Source organism: Poecilia reticulata, linkage group LG21 (genome assembly GCF_000633615.1).
Source record: "Poecilia reticulata strain Guanapo linkage group LG21, Guppy_female_1.0+MT, whole genome shotgun sequence".
In the NCBI taxonomy this organism is placed as follows: Eukaryota; Metazoa; Chordata; class Actinopteri; order Cyprinodontiformes; family Poeciliidae; genus Poecilia; species Poecilia reticulata.
The window spans coordinates 2,900,903-2,925,025 of record NC_024351.1 but is presented as its reverse complement, the minus strand read 5'-3'; the positions used below and the strand labels follow the sequence as shown (position 1 = coordinate 2,925,025).

The 24,123-nt window shown below is 37.9% G+C and overlaps 1 long non-coding RNA gene across 1 annotated transcript; it reads right to left on the bottom strand.

Moving 5' to 3' along the window:
* Positions 1-3,646: 3,646 nt before the first annotated feature.
* On the bottom strand, positions 3,647-6,350 carry LOC103457284 (uncharacterized). The gene is made up of 3 exons (XR_532415.2): positions 5,954-6,350; positions 4,890-4,988; positions 3,647-4,422 (listed from the first exon to the last, which is right to left on the bottom strand). It is a non-coding gene; the product is annotated as an uncharacterized LOC103457284 (long non-coding RNA).
* Positions 6,351-24,123: the final 17,773 nt, after the last annotated feature.

The following is a 24,123-nucleotide window of genomic DNA, read 5'->3' as shown; positions in this document are numbered from 1 at the left end:
CCACTAGAGCCAATAAAACCTTTAAAAAAACAGAAGAGATATTAGGTTACAAATGTTTAAAGACTAGTTCTGCAGGAACCATTGTTTTTTTGTTTTTTTTGTACGTCCGTCATGGAGGAGTTGGCGGATTTCTGGAGAGCGTGACGTCACGTGTAGCGGGTTTTTTAGTTGCGTCACATCATGCCTATTCTGTTAGCATATGTGTTAGCATTCATAATGTATCCAGATGTAAAGATGATTTATTTATTTGTTTGAGGGAATTGCTGCCATCTGGTTCATCAGACAAGGATGCAGCGGAGCATGCCGCTTCCCTCCAGGTGACTGCAGAAATCTGCATGTATGTGGCAGAATTTAGATTCATACATGTTAGCCTGTCAGGTTTATTTTGGGTTTTGACACCTTCAACCATTATGCACATATGTCTGGATATGAATTTGCATTTACAACTGCTGTGTTAATGTTTGATAAGATTAGTGTGAATGAATAATCGTGTGTGTGTGTGTGTGTGTGTGTGTGTGTGTGTGTGTGTGTGTGTGTACATGCGAGTGCACGGACGTCACAGCTGTGCCGCCGTGCTGCTGTCAGTTAAAAAGGCAGCCTGTGGAATTAAAAGTGAATGAAGCAAAAATGAGCAGGGCTGCTCATAACGCCACCACAATAATAATAATAATACTAATAATCGTGGCTATAATAACCTCAGTGCTCATTTAGACATCAATACTAATCACTCTCATTTGGAGGACAATAATAATAATCAGGCTCATTTAGAGTGTCGATTCTCCACAGAGGCTTCCTCTGCCTTTGGGGTTGGTTGGTGCTTAACCTAATGATAATAGTCATGATTCATGGCTCACCTCTCCCTCCCTGCATGTTGCTTCCCTCCATGTGAACACTGGGTTTGTGTGTGTGTCTGTGTGAGAGAGAGAGAAAGATACCAAAAAATGTCTTTAATTAGTATTTTTCTCACTTTACAAGTTGACATACACTATTCCTTATACTGCAAACTTTAAGAATGTAGAACTTAGTAGAGCTCAGAATAGCATTAACTATGTGGAAAGCTTATAATAAACTCCTTTCAAAGTATAAACAGAAGTGGTTTGGACACAAACAAGCTTATTGTTGTGAACAACACTATATGCTTTTACTTAAGGGAAAATTGCAAGTACTTAATTGAATGTATTGCATTAATCAAGAATCAGAGAGTAAAATGAAGGTATATCTCTAATATGATGAGGTTATAATTGGAGGATGGGGTGAATTTCAATAAGTTTATACTTCTGCACACATAAACATTTGTTTTACCGTATTATTGTCATTTTATTTGTAATTTATAACATTCAATAAACTTCAAAACTACAAAACACAAACTAAATTAAGAAAGAAGGACTTGTTTAAAAAACTAAAGGTCAGGACGAATATTAAAACCAATTGTTAGACAGTTAAAGGGGTTCAGATATGGAATAATGGTTGAGGAGTTAAAATTGCATTTTTCACTTTTTAGGTAAAAAATGCATTTAAATAATTTGCTAAACAATAAGGTTTAATCATGACTGTTTATTTTTTTGTATATGCAGCTGGAATTACAGGAAAGATTCTGTGGTTTGGATTTTATGATATGCGTATACATCTACACTTTTCTGGTCAACACTTTGTGGTTTTTGCCATTGACAGGAATTTAAATATTGTTCATCTATTTCTGTATTAGTTTTGTCTTGTTTTTCTTTTCTTTTTTAGCCTTATGGGTTTTTTTTTCATTTGAGCTTTGACTCCTTAGCATATGATGGGCTTCTTCTCTTTGTTTTGAACTGTTAAAATTATTCATTTAGTAACAAATTTTCTTACTTAGTCGTTTCGACAAAATATTTCGCATTGAAATGTCAAGGCTGTATTGTTTTTTTTAATCAATATTAAGGAATTATAGATCTAAAACAAGTGCCTATATTTTGCTGAAAATGTGCTTGTAAGTTAGTTTTGTCTTATTTCAAGTGAACCAATATATCTGCAGTAGAATCTACACAACAATACTTGGTAGGATTTTATGTTTTTGCAGTGTATTTCATGAAGAATCTGCAGCTGATTGGTTTAGAAAATAAGTGGATTCAGGTTTCCTGAAAGCTTTGATATGTCACTTTCTGCACAAGGATTACTCGAATGCTTGGTGCGTTTTGTATTTGTTTCCTGCTGCACCACAGAGAATCAAATGCTAGCTGAGCTGGATGCAGATCTGTGCCACAGGAATTTACAGTCTGCAGGAGCAGCGTTGCTGGCTCCTCAACAATATAAGGCCGTCGTCAAGTCATGAAATTATTTCCTCCTCTTTCTGATGTTTTACACGCCGGCACATGGGAAAGCCAGGCGCTAATGTGATTCCTCCCAAGTGGTTTCTCATCTCATCACGGACCTACGCTTTGAACTCTCGGCTTGACAGCTTTTCGGTACAAGACAGGAAAATGGGAGCAGAGGGAGAGAATTGTCCGGCACTGATTTGCTGTAAAAAACTCGGACAGAAGATCATTTCAGCGCCGCTCGGGAAGATCAAAAGCCCGGCTGGCATAGAGCGGGCGCGGAGGGAGATGTTATCGCCGGGTTCTCATTTCATTCACAGACAAGTGTGAAATGACTTCATCTGTTGCGTGGACTCACACTAGACACCATTATAAACTACTGTACAGTGACCCTCCCTTCCTTCCTCTCTCCTTCCTGTAAGCTAGCACCTACAGGTCAAAACCTCATGCACTTTGGTCCTAATGTTATATCTCCAAGGTATTGCTTTGTGTATCGGTCAGCCACATTGGTAGCTTTTACCTACATAAGTGAATTATTTATTAGTAATTGCATTGTGAGAATCTGCCCAGCCGATTGTGAGAATCTATTTCATTGAGCAAGTTAGAAAAGGTCTGTTTCACTTTTTTTACACAAATCATTCTTAGAGAATGAGTTGTCTTAGGGCCCCTGTCACTTTAAATCTAAATAAGCTGCTGCTGGCCACGCCCCCCAATTTGACGTAAAAAAGGCTGCAAACAGATGTGCAATTATACAGCTTCTGCTGAAAAGCAGAAGTGGAGCCTCCTGTGCAACCAACAAGAATGCAGCAAGAGATTTCTGGATTGTAAGTCAAAACAAAACACTTGTCTTTTCCAGCAGCCAAAACCAAAACCAGCTGATCAAAGGTGTTAGAGCTTAGCGTAGGCTGCTAGGTGACGTGTTGCTAGGTAACAGCACTGCCCGTTGGGTGACTTACCAACTGGGAAGCTTTTCAAATGGCTTGTTCGCTAGACAACAAAAAACATCAACTTGTTGCCAAAAGGTGCCTGGGTGGTTAATTTATTCTCTTGGGTTGTTTTTAGAAGCACCAAACACCAAAAAGGAATTACAAGTTTAGTATTTTAAAGACTAAACTGAAAGTATGGCCTTTTCAAGATTATCCTTCATGTCCAAATTAAGGCATTGAGGCTTGTCGTTAATAATAGTGACTATAAGACACTTTGAATGTGACTCACGAGGACTTGATTTGGAGCTGGCTTTGTTCTTTTGTTTTTTGTAATTTCTAAACAATAAAACTACTGAGTTATAATAAGTTATAATCAATAGATCTTTGCAAAAAAAAATCATTCCTGGCAGGTGTTGTGGGTTTTCTCTGGTTTCTGGATGGTAAGTCAACAACAAAACACTTGTCTTTTTCAGCAACCTGAAGTGAATCAGCTGACCAAATGTGCTGTACTTCCACTTGGGTTGCTGGGTGACAGGCTGGACTTGTCTGGGGTTGCTAGGCAATGCCGCATTGCCTTTTGAATGTGCAGGTTTTTGAAACTGCTAATTTTCCAGACACCAAAAAACAATCTGGGTGATTTCTTTAACACTTGGGTTGTTTTTAGAAGCAGTTCAGACACAAATGGAAAAACAAAAACGTGCAAAACGTGAATAGAAAAGGCAATGCTCATGAGTAAAAGTAAAAACTTGAAGCTCCGGCCTCGAGTGAGGAAGTTCTATGCTTGGAGGTGCTCATCATTAATCCTAATCTTAAAAAACGGAGAAGAAAAAAAGCTGCAGTTTTCCCCAAACTTCTAAGGCTCAAACACTTGAATAATTTAACAGCAACTATTACCAATCTGCCCGACTTTTTTAAAGCGGCGGCGACAAAAAGAGTTCTGAAATTACAGCTCTTTCTCTAATGGAGATTGCGCCATGCTTTGTGGGCATACATATGCTCAGAGTGTGAGACGGAAGCAAGAAGAGATAAAAAAGAATTTTCCTCCTCCTTTTTCTTCATCCCTCGTCCTCCATCTTCATTTCCTCCTTCATTAAAGGGAGTACGGCGCAGAGCCAGGCGGTAATGCCGCGTGAGAGCTTTTCTTCCTCTATCTGTCTCCGTTCCTTTCCTTTCCTCCTTCCTCTCCTGAACACTCTGTTTAGCCGCTTAAGCTGATGACACAGAGAATATTGCGAGTTGAAAGGCCGTTTGCACCACACTTAAACACACACACGCTCACAACACACACAGTCACACACTCTTGCCCAAAGCGAAAGGCCCCAGGCAGTCTCTTTCCTGCTAGCCAGAGGCAATCACTCTGCCTCTATGATACTTTAACTGTGGGATGTCAGGAAACATTAGGCTTCCAAAAAAACACAACTACTGTACAAAGTAAAGCAGACACTGACAACACACACACACACACACACACTTTATCAACTGTAGTCCAATCTTCTTTTCTCTAAGACCAAAATACTTTTGATCCTTTTGCTTCAAACTACATTGATTTTTCCGTTTCCTGTCTGTTTATTTCTTATTTAACCAAAGGAGGAACAAGAAACGTTGCATATCTTAGACTTTGAAGACCTAACATCTTCTTTTTTCTGAAAAAGAGTTTAGTGAGACTGCTTAAACTCACCTTGCCTTGCTCCTTTCTCACTGATGAAAAGTTAAAACGTGACTCCGGGTCACGGTATCTAACTCCCGCCAAACACTCAGTGAACTCTGCCAAAAACTTCTGCCATTTTCAGAAAAAAAACAAACATATAATTTCTTAAAAACTGTTTACAACTATAGTTGTAATAAGAAGGAAGTCATAATATTGCAACTTTACTGTCATAATATAATATAATTTTTTTCTCATAATTTTTATTACTTTATTCTCATAATTTTGTTTTGTATTCTTTTATTCTTTGTATTTCTTAATACTTCATCGTATAAATCCGACCAAACTGTTGTTTTAGATTAGTTAGAATAACCAATATTTATTCTATTTGCTAAATGCCAGAAAACTTAGAAAAAATAGTTTTTAAAGATATTTTTGGTAACTTTCAGAAGTTTACATACATTTCAAACATTTCTTTCAAGTCAACGAATCATGTGATGCCACCTGTCAGTCATTGTAGTGGCAACAGACCAATCAGCGATCGCGATTTGTCCCGAAGTACACGCCTCTGAACTGGATGAACCTCCGAAAACATTTGCGAGTTCATCATTGCTAATGCGCTGCGGTCAGAGATTTCGAGGAAAATAATTGGAAATACTGATCCAGCGTTGTCAATGGGGGAACATACAATCCGAACAGCCATTACCCAGAACCTTTAGAGGCGGAAAGCATTTTTTTTTTACATTTCAAAACTCAAACAGAATCTGGAATAAAGCAATAAATGGATTAAGTCCTACAGATGACGTCATGTCTGGTTGAATGAACCTGTGATCGACGGCAACTACCACATGTTCAAGGTAACTGGTTGTAAACATTCAATTTCTGTTACACCCACACTTATTGATCAATAAGTGGAGATGGTTATGCTTGAGTTTATGTGTGTAAATCACAATGTTAGGGCAATGGCGGCATGAAAACGTGCTGCAGTGACTGCGATATTTACATTTAAGCACCTTTTTATGCTAATGTTTATTTTTTTAGGCATTTTCCTGAAGGGAGATTTATTCGATGTCGATGTTATTTTAGTCATTACTTACCAGTTTTGTACGTGCAAAATGCGTCCGACACAGCGACCACTCTCACATCCAATGAGACTTTGCGCCTCTCATTCTTCCTCTGGTTGCGAAAGATGCTGATTTCTCCGTTGTTTCCCGCAAATAACCTTACAAACCTGATGTAGGACTCTGGAGAATGTTCTTGCCGATCTTCTTCTTTTGTGTTTTATTGGCGAACGGAAAACTAACTCGAGGTTGATTTACCGCCACCTACTGGACTGGAGTGTGGACTTCAGTGATAGTCTGCCTGACGTCGAGCTTCATGTCTGGAGAAGCTTGTTAAAGTCCTTGTTGGAGAACAGAGGCGTCTTTGTACTGATTTGAAGATCAGAAAATAAAGTTTAAAAAAAAAAATCTGAAGTAAACCAGTTCAGGAAGAAAGATTTTATAGACACACATGACTTCAGTTGAACAGCGTGATGCCTCATTATAATATAGGTTTCATACAGAACAATTAGTGTTTTAAAAAAAAGCCTCTCTAAGCCAATTCATTAGATGTGAAATAAAAGCTTACGCCTGCATTGGGAGCCCATCTTTTTATGGGTTGTGTTCAGTCATCTCATATTGGTCCCAAATGAGATGACTGTTGGTTGCCAGACAGCTGTGGTGCAAACCTAGAACAAAATTGGCATACACTAATTAATGAAAGCAAAAAAAAAAATTTAAATGTATATTTAGATGTTTTTGGTGCTAATAAAATAATTAAAAATATCCCCTGAGCACTAAAAAAAATACACAATGATTTTCTCGAGCGAAGATAATAAATTACTTGAATTCTTGCTGCTTTATGTTTTGCAAACTTGAAGACACATTTTGTGGGATTGTCTAAAAAGTCAACAAGGTGCCTTCTTTTTCCAGTTCTTTGTTACATTAAAATCAGTAAGAAACCAACTATTTCACCGAGTTAAAATGTCCATTCTTATGTAGGTCGTTTCATTCTTAGTCGTTTATGAAAAACTCCAACCTGTCCCATCTTTTCTTCTCATGCTTTGAGACTCTGAGAACTGCAAAGAGTGGACCCAGTTTTAATAATAAAACTTCTGACATCAGGATTTAGTGGGATTTGTGCTGGAATACTTCCCCTATCCTAGTAATAACTGCTGTTTTTTCCTCGAAAATCAGAAAAAGATCCCTCTGTGAGCGGCGACACAATAGTGCAGGAAGTCTGGAGCTCTTCTCAGATATTAACGTTTAATCAGATGCACATTTTTTCCATTTAGTTTGATATGTTTCAAAATCTAGCAAAATAAAAGGATGGTAGATATTATGCGATACTCTTTATTAGCTTGTTTTGTTTTCAAGCATTCTCTTTACCGACTTATGGTTTCAATTTGTCTACTTTGAGCTCTGCGTGCAAAGAAGACTCGTAGCATTTTACTGGGAATTTCTGGATTGTTGCAGAAAGAGGAGATACTGACTTTTTGAACATTTCATAGTCTTACAAATATCTGTGGAAAAAATTGACTGAAGATGTATCTTTTTACTAGGATATTTTTTTTAATTGAAGAGGCTTTTCAGCAAATAATATGTAAGAAGTAAGGGTAGGGATTTATCGTATTGTTCATCATTTATCGTGATACCTTTCTTACGATACAAATTTTGAGTTATTCTTGTTACGATAAATTCTAAATAATTTCTTTAATTGTTTATTTGGGTTCTGCGTCAGACATTACTATACTAATCCTTTACAAACATTCCTAAAAAGACATTAAGGTATTCCTTAAGACATAAACAAAATTAAATTAAACACAAAATTCAAATCAACTGCTTTAACAACTTACAAACATACAAAAAGACATAAGAAAAAAACCTTAATATTTAAACCAAATCAGAACTTAAGCTGAAAGATAAGCACAACAAACAGTAACTATAAATATAAATTTTAACATTCCATCAAGTAAATATTAAGGCATTCTCCATTATAGATTTTTTAAAATATTTTTTTTAAATATACATGATCAACTATTGTTACAAAGAACATAAGGTAGCCGTTGTTGTTGTAGTTGTTGTTAATTTTATTGCCGAGTGCTTTTACACGGACATGCCGGTTAAACTGTAAATAACGTTAAAAAAAAAGACAAAACGTCAATATTTTAAAGCTTATTGTAAAGCTTAAACATAGCTTTACAGCATTAATATATAACTCACCACGTTGGGCAACACTCATGAACATTGGTAAGATGTGAATTTATAGCAGGTTCGGCTTGTTGGTGGTTGCTAGGCAACCTAAGTACACTACTGGTCCGCCGTTCGTTTTCTTCTTCTACACATTAATCCACGTACCAATACAAAGCAACTATAGAGCCCCCTAGTGGAACGGGAGGAGTGAATCCAACATCTATCAATGTAATTAATGTTTAAAAAAAAAGAATTTTTCTAATGATATTTAAAAAAACATGATTAAAAAAAGATATACATTCTGTTTTTCAAGAGCAGTCATAGTCCTAGAATTGCCTAAAAAATTGTAATAAATAGTTGTTGTTGTTGTTGTCACGTTTATTGTTACCATAATAGTACTCCAAAATATGAAACGTATTTATACATGGAAAGAAAATGCCTTTTTGTCTGTAGGATTTAAATTGAGAACCCATCAATTAAATGACTGTGTCGGGACAGACAGTCTATTCAGAAGCTCTGCCACATTATTGTTTGGACAGAATGAAACAAGCTCTCAGAACCACTTAGAAGCTCAACTGAAGTCAAAAACAAAAACACAGTGCAATCAGAAAGCAAACCACACAACCTGAAAGTGTAATAAATGTTGAAATTTTGGTCCCAAATTGAACCGAATCCACCAGACAACCAGATGTGAAGACATCCTATGCAGACTAATAGCAAATATTTGAGATAAATTTTAGTGTTTGCAGCTTGTGCACCTTAAAGTTTGCTACATTTCCTGTTTGAATTTTGTTGAAGCCCAGACATAATACCACATAGTGTGTGTGCGCATGTGTGTGTGTGTGTGTGTGTGTGTGTTTGCATGTGGAGGAGTGTGTATGTTTGGCTGCAGGACCACATGGTGTTAATTGGATAATGAGGTACAATGACAAATCCCTGTTGCTGCGACAATAAGGAGCTGCTGTCCAGGTTTAATATCACAGGCGTGGACGTAATGCTGTTTGTTCGCGCGCTCACAAACGCAGCTCAGGTGTCGGTAGCACCACTTTAGAAACTAATCTTGCTTTTTCTCCTGGCAGCCAATCATTGGAGGCCACAGCTGCCCCAACAGCCAATCAATTATCTCTAATTCTTGTAAAGGTTTCCTCTCTTCTCTTCTTTGCATTTGCCGTCCGGTTCCCTGATCCTTTGTTTTTCTTATTTTTTGCTCCTCATCTTGCCGGTTTAATTTGTTTCACGTCTCTCTGATCCTCTTTCCTCTTCTCCAAGAGTTATTTCCTTCTGCTCTGTCTCCCCTCCTCTTGTTTTATTTATTGATTCTCCAAACTATTCCCTTTTCCTCTTCCCCCAGTTCATTTTCTTTCCATCTTAAATCCTCCCTCTGTTTCTGTCTTTGTCTCCTTGTGTCCTCTCCTTTTTCCCACAACTCTCTTGCCGAGCCATAACTGGGGGGATGATGGGCCATAATTCACGGGGATCTGGGCCGCCCCAGACATGCTCACATTAATTGGATGTCTATATTAAATGGGAAATGAGAGCGACGCTGAGGGAAAAAGTGAATGACTGACTCTCTTGGCTGCTATTGACCTATGAGGAGGAGACGCTGCCCTTTTCCCCAGCGCTCTCCCTCGCCCAGTTTTCTCTGCTCCCATCAGCGTGATGGATCTCAAAGCATTCATTTTCTGACCCCTCACCTGGAAGCAGATTAAGCGCTCTGATTCAATAGGGCTGTTAATGGGGGCGCCAAAAGTTTATGAGGATTTCTGGAAAAGGCCATGGAAATTAGATTGTAAGCTAACAGATTTATTGCTGTGTTTCAACACATTGTAAAAAGATTATAGGACCTGGAGGCAGGTTGGAGGGGCAGAGGGGCGGCAGTGTGTCTCTCGGTGTGAAGGGGAGAGAAAAAGAGTCCTTGCACTCGCATTTAGCAGCTATTCTACTCTGACACGGCAAAGACAAGCATGTCAGTCAGCAGAGGATAAGCTCACGTCTGACCGTAACCCGGAGGACGGATGTTTAGACAGCCTGCCGTGACGAAGCTCTGCTGGAGGTGACGTGATGTGGACTGATGTTGTTGTCTGTAACGCCGTTCACCTGCTTTAAGCTGTGATGTCACTGATTTTTACTAGTTGTGTGTGATGCAGTGGCTCTTGAGAAAAACAGGCAACTTGTTGGTGTGGCCATTGGCCAACCAGAAACAGAATCATGTTAACGCTGAGGAATTTATCCACCGGGCCAGAGTGGTGCCAAACAGGCCAATGACGCATTTCAGACTGAACAGATAATAATAAATCCTCCTCGTTTTGCTTCTGAAAGGTGAGAATATATTTGAACATGGAAGATGTATGAAACAAAGCAGAATGTGGCTTGCCTTGATTTGAGAAGAACCCATTTCAAATTTCACCTCAAAACTGCATTTTGTATCTGTTATTAAAAAAATGTAAACCTATTTGTTAAAACTGTCTTGACAGATAATTTGTGAAAAGTTCACCCTCTTTCACTTTTGCCCAGTGCTACTACTAGTCTGAAAAAATGCACCGCTCCTGGTCAGAAACAACCAATCCGAGCCAAGAGGAGTGTCTTAGCGCTGTCAATCAACATTGTGTATGCGCTAATGGCAGTGGAACAACTTTCCATTCCAAGAAAACTGTTTGTCTGTCAAATGCTAACTTGTCTTAGCATTTGTGGCAAGCTATGTTGTGGTGAATCAGTTGTACCAAGTGGGAATACATGGGAGGACACAAGCTTAATTGACAGCGCTCACTCCCTCCTCCTGGCTCTGATTGGTTGTTTCTAGATATAATTGGCAGCACTAAAATGTTACATAGTGAAGCTTAAAAGTATTTAACAGTCACCTACAAAGACATGAGTCCATGTATTTTGTGGATAGTTTCAGTGCAAAAAAAATAATCGCCAATACTTTCCGTAAAGACGAACAAACATGGGACAAAAATATGGGTGATGTTTTTATATAGATCTGTACATCAATCTATAACTCCCCAGTTATATTGGGTAATATTGGGATTTTAGACAACCCAAATCTCATTATCTAAGAATGATTTTGTGCATAAAATGTATGGAGAATGTTTTGCATAGGCCATAGATCTATCCTAACCTGTTCAAGGAAGCATATTAGGTCCCCTTTAAATAACTGAGTTTAATCAACAAAGAAAACTACTCTATGTTCTCTATAGGTGGCAGTAAACTCATTTGAGTCTCCATCAAGCAGAGACCAGGCAGCACTTTGTCTTTGACTGCACTCTGACAAATATGTTCCAAGCTCAACCCCAACTTGGCATGAGATACAGACTCATGTCAAGGAGGAGAGTCTTCATCTCTGTGTTGAAGTGAAGTGCCTGCAGGAAAGTCCTCTGTTGGTTTTCAAGGTCCTGGATTCCTAACCAACGTTTAGCAATCTGAAAGGCCTCAGCTGGAAACAGATCTGCTGTGATTTTGACTGATGTCAGTAAAGACGAGCTGTGATGCTAACGCAAACAGATTCCCAGTGTGTTTGGCAATCGACTCAGGAGTAATGTAAAATCAGCCATGCATGTTAGCTGTTGGTGAGGACCCAATGCATAGCTGATGGTTAAAAGGCATTCAGCAGGCATAAGGAGTCTCTGTGGGCTGAGCTGCAGAGTTTGGGTTTAACCCTCTGATGCACCAGCGCCTCAGGATCTTTTTCTGTAGTAAATTAATTTACATTTGGAGGATTTTCTAAAGATGCTGGCTTCCTGTGGAGTCAGGGAGATCAAAGTGTCTCATTCCCTGTGTTTGATGATGTTTGATGTTTGCTTTGAGTGTGAATGTTGCTGACTTTTTTTGCTGTCTTTTTCTCGGCGCAGCGGGAGGTGCTCGTTTCTGCCTCTTACTTTACACCCGTCCTCACCTAAATGTGGTAAACTGCATCTGACTTTTTACCAACTCTCATTCAGAGACTCTCTGCTGACATCTTCCTAATCACCTCTTGAAGTCTACTCAACACCAACAACATCTGATGGTGGTGGGTGATGATGCAGTGGGGGGCGGGGTAGCCTTGGGTAGAAGCACAAAATCTTTGTATATTAGGATTGTTGATCATTTAAAATCCTGCTTCAGATGCTTCTGGAGAAAAATCACTGACTTTTCTGGATCCACACTTTTCTGCTGTTTTGCAAACTAACTGTTTTTTACGAAAGATTGCCTTTCCTAATCAATCATAACTTGATCTATTAACCAAAACTGATAATAAATGTAATATCATATATGTGTTAGACAAACATTTTTTTTTAAATCACTCCCACAGATGATGGTGTGACAGGTTTTATGTAGCAGTTTTCATTGTTATTTGGAAGCATATGGTTACAGCTAAATGCGCCCTCATGCAGACGACACACTGCTTTATTCAAATGCTTCTATTTTTAGTCAAACTGTCGAGAATCACTGCCAACCATTGGCTCTAATAATCCAGGGAGACTTTATTGAAAGAGTGTGATTTGTCTAATATTTGAGTATTTGGCTGCATAGATCAGAGTAAATATTGAGCATTTGTAAAAATGTAAAAGACTTATTATTAAAACAAGACTTTTCTTTTTTTTTTAAATCTTCATGAATTTTGATATGATTTTCAATTAAATATGACAAATCAATCAATAAAATTTTATTTGCATAGCACATTTCAGCAGCAAGGCATTTCAAAGTGCTTTACATAATTAAAATAAAAACAGCGTGTGATAGTGAATAAACAGTTAGAAAGACAAAGAGAATTTTTTTAAAGAAAAAGAAAAAAGGTTAAAAAAGATAAAAACATTAAAATCCACACCCCTTGTAGGACTTCAGTAAAATGTCTCACACCTCAGAGTTTTAGTTAAAACGCCATTTAACAAGGATTCTCACACCTCATGTAGACAAAGCCTACATAGCCCTTGGATTTACTGAATTCAAAATATTATGAACTTTTCATCTCTTCTGACAAATTGAACTATATGAAGTATTGTTTAAAAAATTTTAAAATTGCTTTTTGAAAAGGAATAAGCACATGAAGCTGAAAACTAACCAATGATTGCAGTTTAAAAAAGATTAAAAATGCACATACTGGTGAATCATTTGCACTTTTTGTCTGTTGAGAATCACACAAACTGAGCAGCTTTGATTAGAAAAAGTTAATAAACTGAACTTGTAAATTGTTCTAATACTTAAAAAATGAAATGAGCTGCAACAACTTAAAATTAAAGTTGTTGCAGCTCATTTTATTGAATTATATGATAATCAGGTGACAGAATGCTGGTGCCAGTGCTTAGTACAGATGAATAATTAAATATTTTCAATAGTATTTCAATTCAGGGGGGCATGAAAAGAAAGCAGGACGGAAAATAATTGGGAAAAACCGCTTTACCTCTTAGAAAGTAGATTTTTTTTTTTACAGGCAATTGGCAAATATTTCTAATTGCAGAATTTCTTTCAGAATTTCAGCAGAAAGCAGGTCTACACCTGGATATCTGCATATTTTTAGACTAAAACTGGTAGCATTCTGTGTTAATCATCAGAATCTTCTGTCTTGCTCTACAAATATGGCTCCCTCAAGCTACAACATAAGCCCCTGGGCACTTGGTGGGGCCCCACACCCACTCTTTCATATATGTTTTATCTGTGGTGTGGACGGGTAGAAGCGCTTTATTGTTAATGTGATTTGGCTAAATATCCCCAGGGCGCACACAAAGCAGAACCTCTTCACCTCTAACCCTCATCCTGTTTGCTTTCTCACTCTCAAACGATAAAAAATCCACAACTGTTCTGCTGATTTGATGAGACTAATCACTTTAAAAACTTTTGATAAAGATATAGATAATAATCTGGAGCAGTATTTTTACATAAGGTCAGGATTTTCTTCTTGCATCAAATGGATTTTAATTCCTTTTGGCTGATTTTAATTCATTTGGCTGGGATTAATATGCTTTGTCATTTATTATTTTCTACTTTTGTTGGAATGTGAATTGACACAACAACCTATTTTCTTTCCAAATAAAAAAAATTGATGAATTAGGTCTAAAACACTATAATAGGTGGGAGAAATGTTAACTAATTCAGACTGGCAAGTGCTCCCAAACATAATTTATTATTTAAAAAAATAATAATAATAAAGTGGTGATATTAAGAGATTTATTTGCAATGACATGGTGATAAATAATGATTTGAAAAGTCAAAAAACTAACTAACTAAAACACTGGGATGATGACTCATGATCAGGATGATATATTATTGATGTACTAATGTGGCTATTTGTTAGCTTTTGTTTAAAACTACATCTACATGAACTGTTATTTTTTTGTTGATGCTTAATCAAATACAATCATAAAAAATATCTTGATTTTTCCTTCTGTAGAGAAATAGCTTAATGGTAAGGAAAGGGGAGTATTCTCCAGATGGCTTTTTAAAGCACTTATGAGCCTGAACAAATAAAACAATTAATGTTTATTAATATTAAAAGTAGAACATGAAATTACCTTATGCCCCCAGCTATCAAATTAGACAAGAAGTATCTCTATTAATGGAAGGAATGAACTTGTAGCAGGTAGATTTCCCAAACAAAAACTGTTCTGGCTCCTTGAGAGTCATAGTTGACAGTTCAATGTAACGCTGATTTTTTTTAGTGTATTTTTTAAAATAGTTTATTCAGTTGAATTTTGAAAATCAAGTGGCAGTAAAGGACAAGTTTCTTCTCCCTCGGAAAACAACCAAAAAAAAAAAAATTGGAAAACCGGAAGTCACAGAATTAGCACTTCCTGTTTAGCTATGCGCTGCATTTGCAGCTTTTCTTTAAGCGTAGCATAGCTACTAAGTTTGTAAAAATGTTTATTTCACGTGTAGAAGCACATATCTACAATGTACAACGGATTTTATTGATAGAAATAGTTTATAATATTTTCAGTTGATGTAAATGTTACGTATATGCGTCTAAGATGTTAGCATATTTAGCATTTAAGCTAGCGGCAACATGAACTGGCTTCACATGTAATTTCATCATCCTTGATGTGTTGTATTTTTCTTTTGAATTTTTACACTGACTAGTTGGGTGTTGAATAAAGCTCAGTAATGACAACTATTCACGCTCTATCATCTAAGATGTCTGAAACAGAGAATAAAAACATTAAAAGAAAGAAATGGAAAAGTGTATGACCAGCAGACAATACGAAGCTATGCACATCATCTGCCTCTGTTTGGTAGCAGCTGCAGACCTGCATCTAACATACACTTTGAGGCATGTGTGTTTGACATCAGCTCTGCAGATTTCTCCAAGCGGTGTGGATGTCACTATTGTTGATTTAGCCTCATTATATCAAATCCAACATTATTTGCTGCAGAGTGTTTATTTACTCCTCGCTGCTTTTCTCTCTCTCTGCTATCTGAACTGTGACGTTCAGCTGACCTCGAAGCTAACAGTCACCCATTTCGTCTTTTCTCCCCCCACCCCTCCGCCTGCCTCTGCCTCCCCCCGTCCCTTCTACCTGGGGCAAAGTCTTATGTAAAACACATTTATTTTTAATGGATTTTTTAATGAATTTTTTAGCTGCCTATTAATAATGCCATTAGTGGCGGCAGAGCGGCGTCAGACAGCAGCCGGGCCTGCTAATCCTGCCCCGCAGCCCTGGCAAACGCAACTAATCCAGGCCCCTGCTTTGGCTCCAAGTAGGCCTCACACACCAACACACACACACGCACACACACGTATGAGTAAACACGTACTGAATGTAAAACCCACTGCCACACACACATGAGAGCATTAGTTAATCCTCAGACTGTGGATTTTTAGTTGCTCTGCTTCTTTTTTTCTTGCTGTCTGTTCACATGCTCCTCCTTTTCTTCTCTCAATCACAATCCTCCTCCTGCTTTTCTCCTTCTGTCACTCCTTCTCTTTACCATTCACGCCTCTCCTTTGCCTCCCGCTTCATTTCTCCCCTCGTCCCCCTTTCAAGTGCTCCCCTCACCTTCATTCTTGACCTCCTCCCTCGTTTTTTCTCTTCGTCTTCGCCTCCCTCCTCAGCCGCCTTTCTTCTTCTTCTCCCCTGGGCGCCCAGCAGGCCTGGCCTTGGTGCTCGACTCCTCGCAGAGGCTCCTTTACCTGAGGCCCTGAGTGTGTGCACACAAAACCCACACATGTGCAAATGATACAGAAAATCAGTGGAGAGCACAGAAATGGTGAGCTGCTTAAAGCCCTAATAGAATTTGAGCCGTAGCTGGGAGAGCTCTGGAGAAAAGGCGTTAATTACTGCTGGTTTTAATGCTAATTAAATGTTTCAATTAATGGTGTTTGTTGCCAAAATTCTTGTCGGTAATTGACAAACGGCTGTAAGGTGTGTGAAGGCATTAAAGGAGGAGACAAAAGGGGGGAAAAAAAGAGAGCGCACTGCCAAGATGTGCCAGACCCCGGAGCAGTGCAGCACGGGAAATTTCATTCATGAGGTGGAGGAAAAAAGGAGCTGGAACCAAATCAGTGCAGCTGTTCTCCATAAAACGGTTCATGGCCCAAATCAAACGTGGGGAGTTTGTGCTGTTAGACTGCTGATGGATTCAGTCAACTAACTGTGCAGGATCTTTACTGGGAGAAAAATAATAATAATAAAAACCATCCTTTTTATTCTAAATGGTTGCACAAAACATCCTTCTGAACAAGATTATTTATTTCAACTTTTGATTTAAAAGATACAAACTTTTGGAAAATATTGGACATCCTGCAACAGTGTGCAGTTAGACACAAAGACATTGGACAATCATTTCATCAACAGAAACAAAACTGAAAGCTTTGAGTAATATGAAAAACTCTAAAAACTGAAGAAAAGACGTTTAAAAAAAAAAAAACAAATGCAACATTCGAAGGAAAGAAACTGTGAAGCTCAGAACTGGACGTGTCACGAGTTGCAATTCCTCCAGATGTGAACAGGAGCTTAAGAAAAATGATACCAAATGTTTAATACATATAAATAAGGCAGAACTGAACTTGCAGCTCAACAATGATCCAAAGCTAAACCAATAAATCCACTAAGGACTAAAGCAGTTTGAAAACATGTCGAAGCAGACGGTAACGGCAAACTCACTACAACATGTGACTCTGATCCTTTGAGGTGACATTTATCACCTCATTATTGATTTTACGGAAAACTAACCATCAAAAGTTCAAATAAACTGATATTCAAAACTTTACAATATTCTGATCTGTAAAAGCAAAAGTTATTTAATTTCTTAGTGTTAGTCTTAAGAGAAATTGAGAAGTTGAATAATTTTACGACAATCTCTAAAGTTTTGGATTATCTATATATTATGCACACCATAGCCATAAAACTTTATTGATCCTTACACATTCAGCGTTTTTATCGTCACTGAGGGTGTATTGATAATTTTCTATTCACACAGAAGGCGACACTAAACAAAAAACTGCTTAGCAGGATTATAAAACAATCAAAATCAAAACGTTGCATTATCCTGTGATATTTATTGACACATTTAATCTTATCCTGGCACAATTAACTTCCCTGTGTGTGTTGGAGCAGCACCCAGTGTGGGTTAGGTTTTTATTTTTATCAGTGTGAAGCAGACAGGTGTTTGACTCATGCTGTCAAAGTGCAGAGGCCACAAGTGTGCATGTGTGTGTCGCTGTGCATGTCGAGCCCCACGGTGATACACCGCACAGACGCAGGCAGTCCATCAGGATGAATTATAGCCACGCTGTGGAGCCAGAGATGCACAGCTCTGTTTTTATTTCACACACCGCCTGTGTGTGAGTGTTTTTCCCCGCTTGTGTATACTGTGTCACACTTGCTGCACGCTGATGTGAATCCTGTCTGACTTGGGATGCAAATCAAAAGGCTCTAGGTGGGGTAGTGCTAATTGCCCAGAAGCTTTTTTTATTTTTATTTTTTTAGGTAGGTGTGTGTGTGTGTGTCGGTGTGTGTAAGAGAACTGGTGACATGCATGCGTAGGTTTCCTGAGGGTTTCAGGATAAGGATGTGAAATTCCAGATCAGCGTTTCGGTGCTGAAGGCCTGTAGGCTGCTGTCAATCCCGCTGACACACACGCGCGTCTTTGCAAGTTTCTGGCTCAGATTAACATAATTAAGTCATTTGTTGTGGTTGAGGGTGATAAAAATCACTGAATTATTCAATACCAATACCCAGAGCAGATAAATCTGAGTGTAAATGTTTGTTCTGATGTGTGCAGGTTTCTCACCCATGCACCACCTTTCCATCACCCACGCATCGCTGCAGCGACATGGGCTAATCAAGCGCCGCTCTTCCCAGGATCACGTCAATGCATCATCTGCACAAACCTTAGCATCATATCCCAATAAACATTAAGTAGTTTCCATAGTAACACCATTGCAGCCATCATTCGATCAACTCCAGATCCTCCACAGATTTTCTGAAAGCTAGAATTGAGATGCCCGGGTCATGTTTGTTTCTGAAGTTGAAAACTTTGCAGGAACACTGCAAAAACAAAATCTTACCACGTATTTTTTTTTGTATAGTTTCTTGTTCAAATATTTTATCACACTTGAAATAAAACAAAACTATCTTATAAGTAACTTTTTAGCAAGATATAGGATGAAAACTTTCTAGTTTCCACTGGCAGATTATTTCACTTACAGGGAAAAAATGTTGTTATAAGTGAAAAAGATCAACCAGTGGAACTAGTATTTCTTAAAATCAATATTACAGTTTTTGCAACATTTGTTTCATTTTCAGTTAGTGCAGTTTGCTTTGACCTCACTGTGTCAAATCAGTCAAAACCTTTGAAAAAGTTGTTCCCCTCCTCGCCTGTGGTGGCGCTGCACTAAGAACCACTGAAGGAAACAACATGAAAACCTCGTCCTTCCTCATGAAATGCATGCACCAATGGTGCGGCGTCAGATTTTAGAGGTTAGTTTTATCTTCGGTAAAAGACCATGAGACATTTCTCCTGCTAGTGCTAGACATGCACGCTCGTTTGTTTTGGCTAAATTTACCCAGAATGCCTTGTGCTTTAGCTCATTTCCTGCTTTTGGAGTGGCCTCTGGTCTGCCTGGTGTTCACATATGCATTCAATCCACACCAAAGTTCACGTCACCCGAACCGAGACCGAGGTTTTCCACTTTTTCACTTCACATCAGAGTTCACACTTCCCCAAACAAACCAGAGTTTCTGAGTTGGATGAAAGCGGATTAAACAGGGCTGATGTGAATGCACATCTTCAGATTTAAGTCTGAACTTTGTCATGTTTGTCGAACCAAACATGACTATTCTTTAATCTGAACCACTCCGTTGTAGCTCTGACTTCATGTTTAGGATGGTTAGTTTCAATGCTTTCAGGTTTTTCCCATCAACTCTGACCAGCTTCCCTATCTCTGCTTAAGGAAAGCATTCCCATGCAATGATGCTGCCTCTGCCGTGTTACACTTTGGCAACAGGATTATGTGAAGTTTTCTAGGCAGGTCGAAAAACTCAAACTTGCTCTCCAAAAAAATCTCTAATATCTTCAGAGACGAGCCGTACTTGTGCTGAAGCAAAATGTACTCACTAATTAGGAAACTTTCCCTAAACATTTGGTTATATTTGATTTACCTGAGGTGCATCAGAGTAAATGGAAATGTAGACAAACATTAAGTCAATAAAAAGTCAATCAATGAAGTTTATTTATAAAGCATATTTTGGCAACAATGTAGTTCAAACTGCTTTACATCATAAAAACTCCAAAAACACAAAGTCATAAAAAATGTATATATTCAACTATTGAGAAAACCAATAAAATGTCATTTTATTATAATGAACAAGAACCATAATTAGTTTTTCTTCTACTTTATGATTTTACTAAATTGTGTTGACTTTTAATGTAAAATCCCAATAAATTACAACTAAGTTTGTAGCTGTAAGGTAAGAAAACAAAAGCAAAAAACAATGGTTTAAAATGCAATTAATTTTTTACCAGTTCATAAAGCATACCCAACCTAACATATAAGCAAGCCTGTGCCACATTTTTATACAAAATTAATTAACTTGGTGGCGTCACAGTGTGATTTTATTCCTTAAAAGTTCTGCACTGAAAGAACTCACCATTTATCCCTCATCTGCAATGCTTCTTCAGCAGAAAACACAATTAGTAGCAAATATAGTAATAAATATGCAAAGATGTTGATTGGTAAAAACGCTGCTGCTCTGTTGGTGTCTAAAATCCTAATTTTGTACACGAGTCTTATGTCTGATGTTGTGGTTTTCTCATTTAAAGTTCATAGTGAGCACTCCGCCAGAGAGGTAAATAACAAGGGTGATTAGGGGAATGAAGCGCGAGCCCTTGTTATTTTTGCGTCTTTCTAATCAACATTAGTTCAGAGTCATTATTTCTCAGAAGCAATTGTGTGTGTGCGTTCGCACACGTTCAAGGCATCACTCATTACTCTGCTGCTAAGGAGGGGGCGGACGGAGGAGACAAATTAAGTTGTTGTGGTGCAAACTGAAGACAAATTCATGAGATTGTTTTACAGATTTATATCAGGGAACAAACTGGCTGAAATTTGATTTTCTTTATGCATTTATACCCAGTTTAAAGAATGTTGTTTGGGATTTTTATTAAATGTACAAAATATAAAAACATTTCAACAGCATTGCAAATGATGTTTAACTCTCCTAGTGAGAATTTTTGTAAAAACGTTAAATCATATTGGGAGTTTGCGTAAATATAAAGAGTTGATCTGTAAGAAAAGCTCAATATTGAGGACTTGAGGCAGAAACAAACACCTGTAAAACACTTGTAAAGTTTCAGCTGTTTAGTTGAAAAATTGCTCCCGGAGAGCTGACGAAACTTTCTAAATTAAGAAGAGAAACTTTATACATTTATTTGATTTCTGTGTACAAAAACTGTTAATTTAGCTCCGATTATTTCTATTTTGCTTCCTAGGAGTCAAACTATCATGCAACAGTTCTGACAGTTCTCCAGACATTCTGACAATCTTTAACTTTTACCTAAAGGGGCCTTATTATGCAAAATTCACTTTTTGCACATTTTTATACCTCCATTTGGAACTGCCTCTAGAAACCACCCAGCCATGTTTTGGCAATAAGTTCATGTTTTTTGGTGTCTGGAAAATTAACCGTTTCAAAAACCTCCTGATTGTTGAGTCACACTCGACGTGTCCTGGTCCGTTACCTAGCAACCTTAGCCCAGCCTGTCACCTAGCAACCCACGCTGAGCTCCAGCATGTCTGGTCAGCTGGTTTTACTGCTCTATGTGCTGTACAATGGCTGCTGGAAAAGACAAGTGTTTAGTTGTTGACTTAGCATCCAGAAACCACTTGCTGCATTCTTGTTAGTTGCACAGGAGGCTCCACTTCTACTTTTCAAAGATGTACGGTTGTATAATTGTGCATGTTTTTGCAGCCATTTTCATCTACGAGTATAAATGTTGAGTTGGGGGATGTGGCCAGCAGCAGCTTATTTGGATTTAAAGTGACAGGACTCCATAGGAGCGACAGAATCTCATTGTCTAAGAATGATTTTTGTGCAAAAAATGTAATGAACATGTTTGGTATCACACATGAACATATTCTAACCTGATCAAGGAAGCAAAATAGGTCACTTTTAAGGCTGCTAACCTGGTTATGCAAGGAGAACATCAATCAAAGAAACATCCATGTGACCTATGACTCTGCAGCTCAGGAGGAGTTGCAGAGTTGTATAGCTCAGGTGGAAGAGGACAACACACTAAACAAATCCACTTTCTTGCCACTTTACGGAAAAGTGGCAAGAAAACATGGTGCTGGCAGCATCATGCTCTGGTGAAGCTTTTCTGTTCTGAGCTACTTTGCAAAGATGCAAATGAATGATGGTTTTAGTTTCTGGATGTGCACAGCTGGTAGAAAATACAGCAAAGACTTGTAGTTGTTCGACTACAGAGAAAGTAAGTACAAATGCACGCCACACTTTTCAGAATTTTATTTGTAAAAACCAATGAAAACAATACATTTAATAATGCATTAAACAATTATAAATTAATTTCACTGTAAGTCACCAAAATTTGATTGTAATTGTCTCTTTAAATGTTTGATACTTTTAATAAGTCTTTATTAGGTTTAATCCATAGTATTATTAAAAACTTGTTTTATAAAACTTACTAAAGCACTGCATAGTCTCTACAAATTCATTATGATGCTTGAAATGATGTAAAATATTTTTAATGCTCAATTCAGAGATCAAATTTATCTCTGCAAATGCTATCAACAAAAAACTGTTATTTTTCTCTATTCATTCATTTTTTTGGATTTGTATTTTAAAATTGGTTAAAAAAACAGAGATGAACACATCAAGACTTTAGCTTGGTGGTAAGTAGTGAGGAACGCAGCTCATGTGGTTTTCTCTGATCCTTTGTAGAAACAGGCTGAAGATGAAAGAGCAGAAATGGAGAAAAAGTCAAATTTAGCCCCAGCAGGGAGCAGCAAAAAGGTCCATGGTGACAAAAAAAAATCAGGAGACGACTCTAGAAATGTAAATCCATGCTCTAAATTATATTTTCCAAAATAAAGTTGAGCAGAGGAAAACAAGATTTACCGTCAGAATCACTGAATTTGAAATCTGAAAACCAAATCACATGGAATCAGCCGTCCAATCAGAGCAGCAGCTGGCTAATGGTTACTGGAGGAATTGCACACAAACATGGAGGCAAAAATAAAACCGTGTTGTGAGCTGCCACTTTAAGGAAACAGTAACAGTGAAGTATTAAAAAAAAACTTTAGCAGCAAAAACTAATAATTGCAAAGCAGCCAATTAAATTGTGCGGGAGAGATGAAACCGCTCATATTTCCCCTGGTAATTTCATGCTCTAAACTCGCTTCCGTGCGCACATAAAAAGAGGAGAGAAAATATCATTTCAGAAGCTGACAGAACTCATTGTTCGTGGAATTTTAAATTCAAAAAAGTTAATAAAGGCGAGTGCGAGATGAAGGGAATTTGCATTTCTCAGATTAACAGCATGTAGAGCAGCGGCGGCGCGCGCAGCCTCGGGTCATCATTTAAGAAACCTTTGCATATTTTATTTAAGAGTGGCCCGGTTTGGAGCGTAATAAGACAGACAGATAATGATTAGAAGGTCGGGCCTGCAGGGCAGAGCCGGGCTGGGCGCTGTAACGCTCTAATACCCAACACACACACACACTCACACACACTCACACAAATAGGAAGAACAGCCTGTGCAGCCTCCTCTAATTGGCTGCTGATGGTTTATGAAATGTTTTCCAAAGGTTTTATTATTGTTGTTGTTGTTGTTGCTTTTTATTGCTTTCATTATTTTAATGGAGGTTTCGACTCATGAGTGTTGGTTTAGCTCAGAGCCGCCTGGTTTGGCTAACATACTTTTTTTTTTAAATCAATGCAGGAAAGAGTTCAGAGATGTTGGATCACATGTGAATACAGTGACTGTCATCCTGTTAGTCAGCCTGCAGATCTGAGGACTAACCCCATTTTCTTCACATGAGAAAAAGCCTTCAGAAATAAACTGAATTTAGCTGAAATAAAGGAACACGGAAACTATTTCATGTAATTATAACTTTCACCCTTACAGACGTTTTTGTCTGTATAAAGTGAGCAGTCATTTTAGAAATATGAAGAGAAATGAGGAGATGCAGCTTTTCCTGCCTGTTGTAATCCACTTATGGATATTATGCAACAGATTTTATACAGAGCAAAAGTTTTTGAAAAACTTTAATGTGTATTTTTGCAGTTTAAGTTCTTTAAATCATGCTATACTAGCATGATTTGAAAACAAATGCTATGAACGTTCAGATTTTTATCTACACTGAATATTTATTCTCAGTATTGATGCAACAACGAGGTCAGGGATAAAGTTGTAAGGTTTTGTTATTAAGTTTCATTTAAAATGCACAGTTCTGCACTAATCAGAGAAGCAGTAAATATTTCCATGGTACCTCTGGAGGAGCTGCAGAGATCCACAGCTCAGATGGGAAACTTTGCAACTAGGCCATAAATCTATTTTTTATGGTAAAGTGGCAAAAAAGAAGCAATAAGAAAACCTTTTTG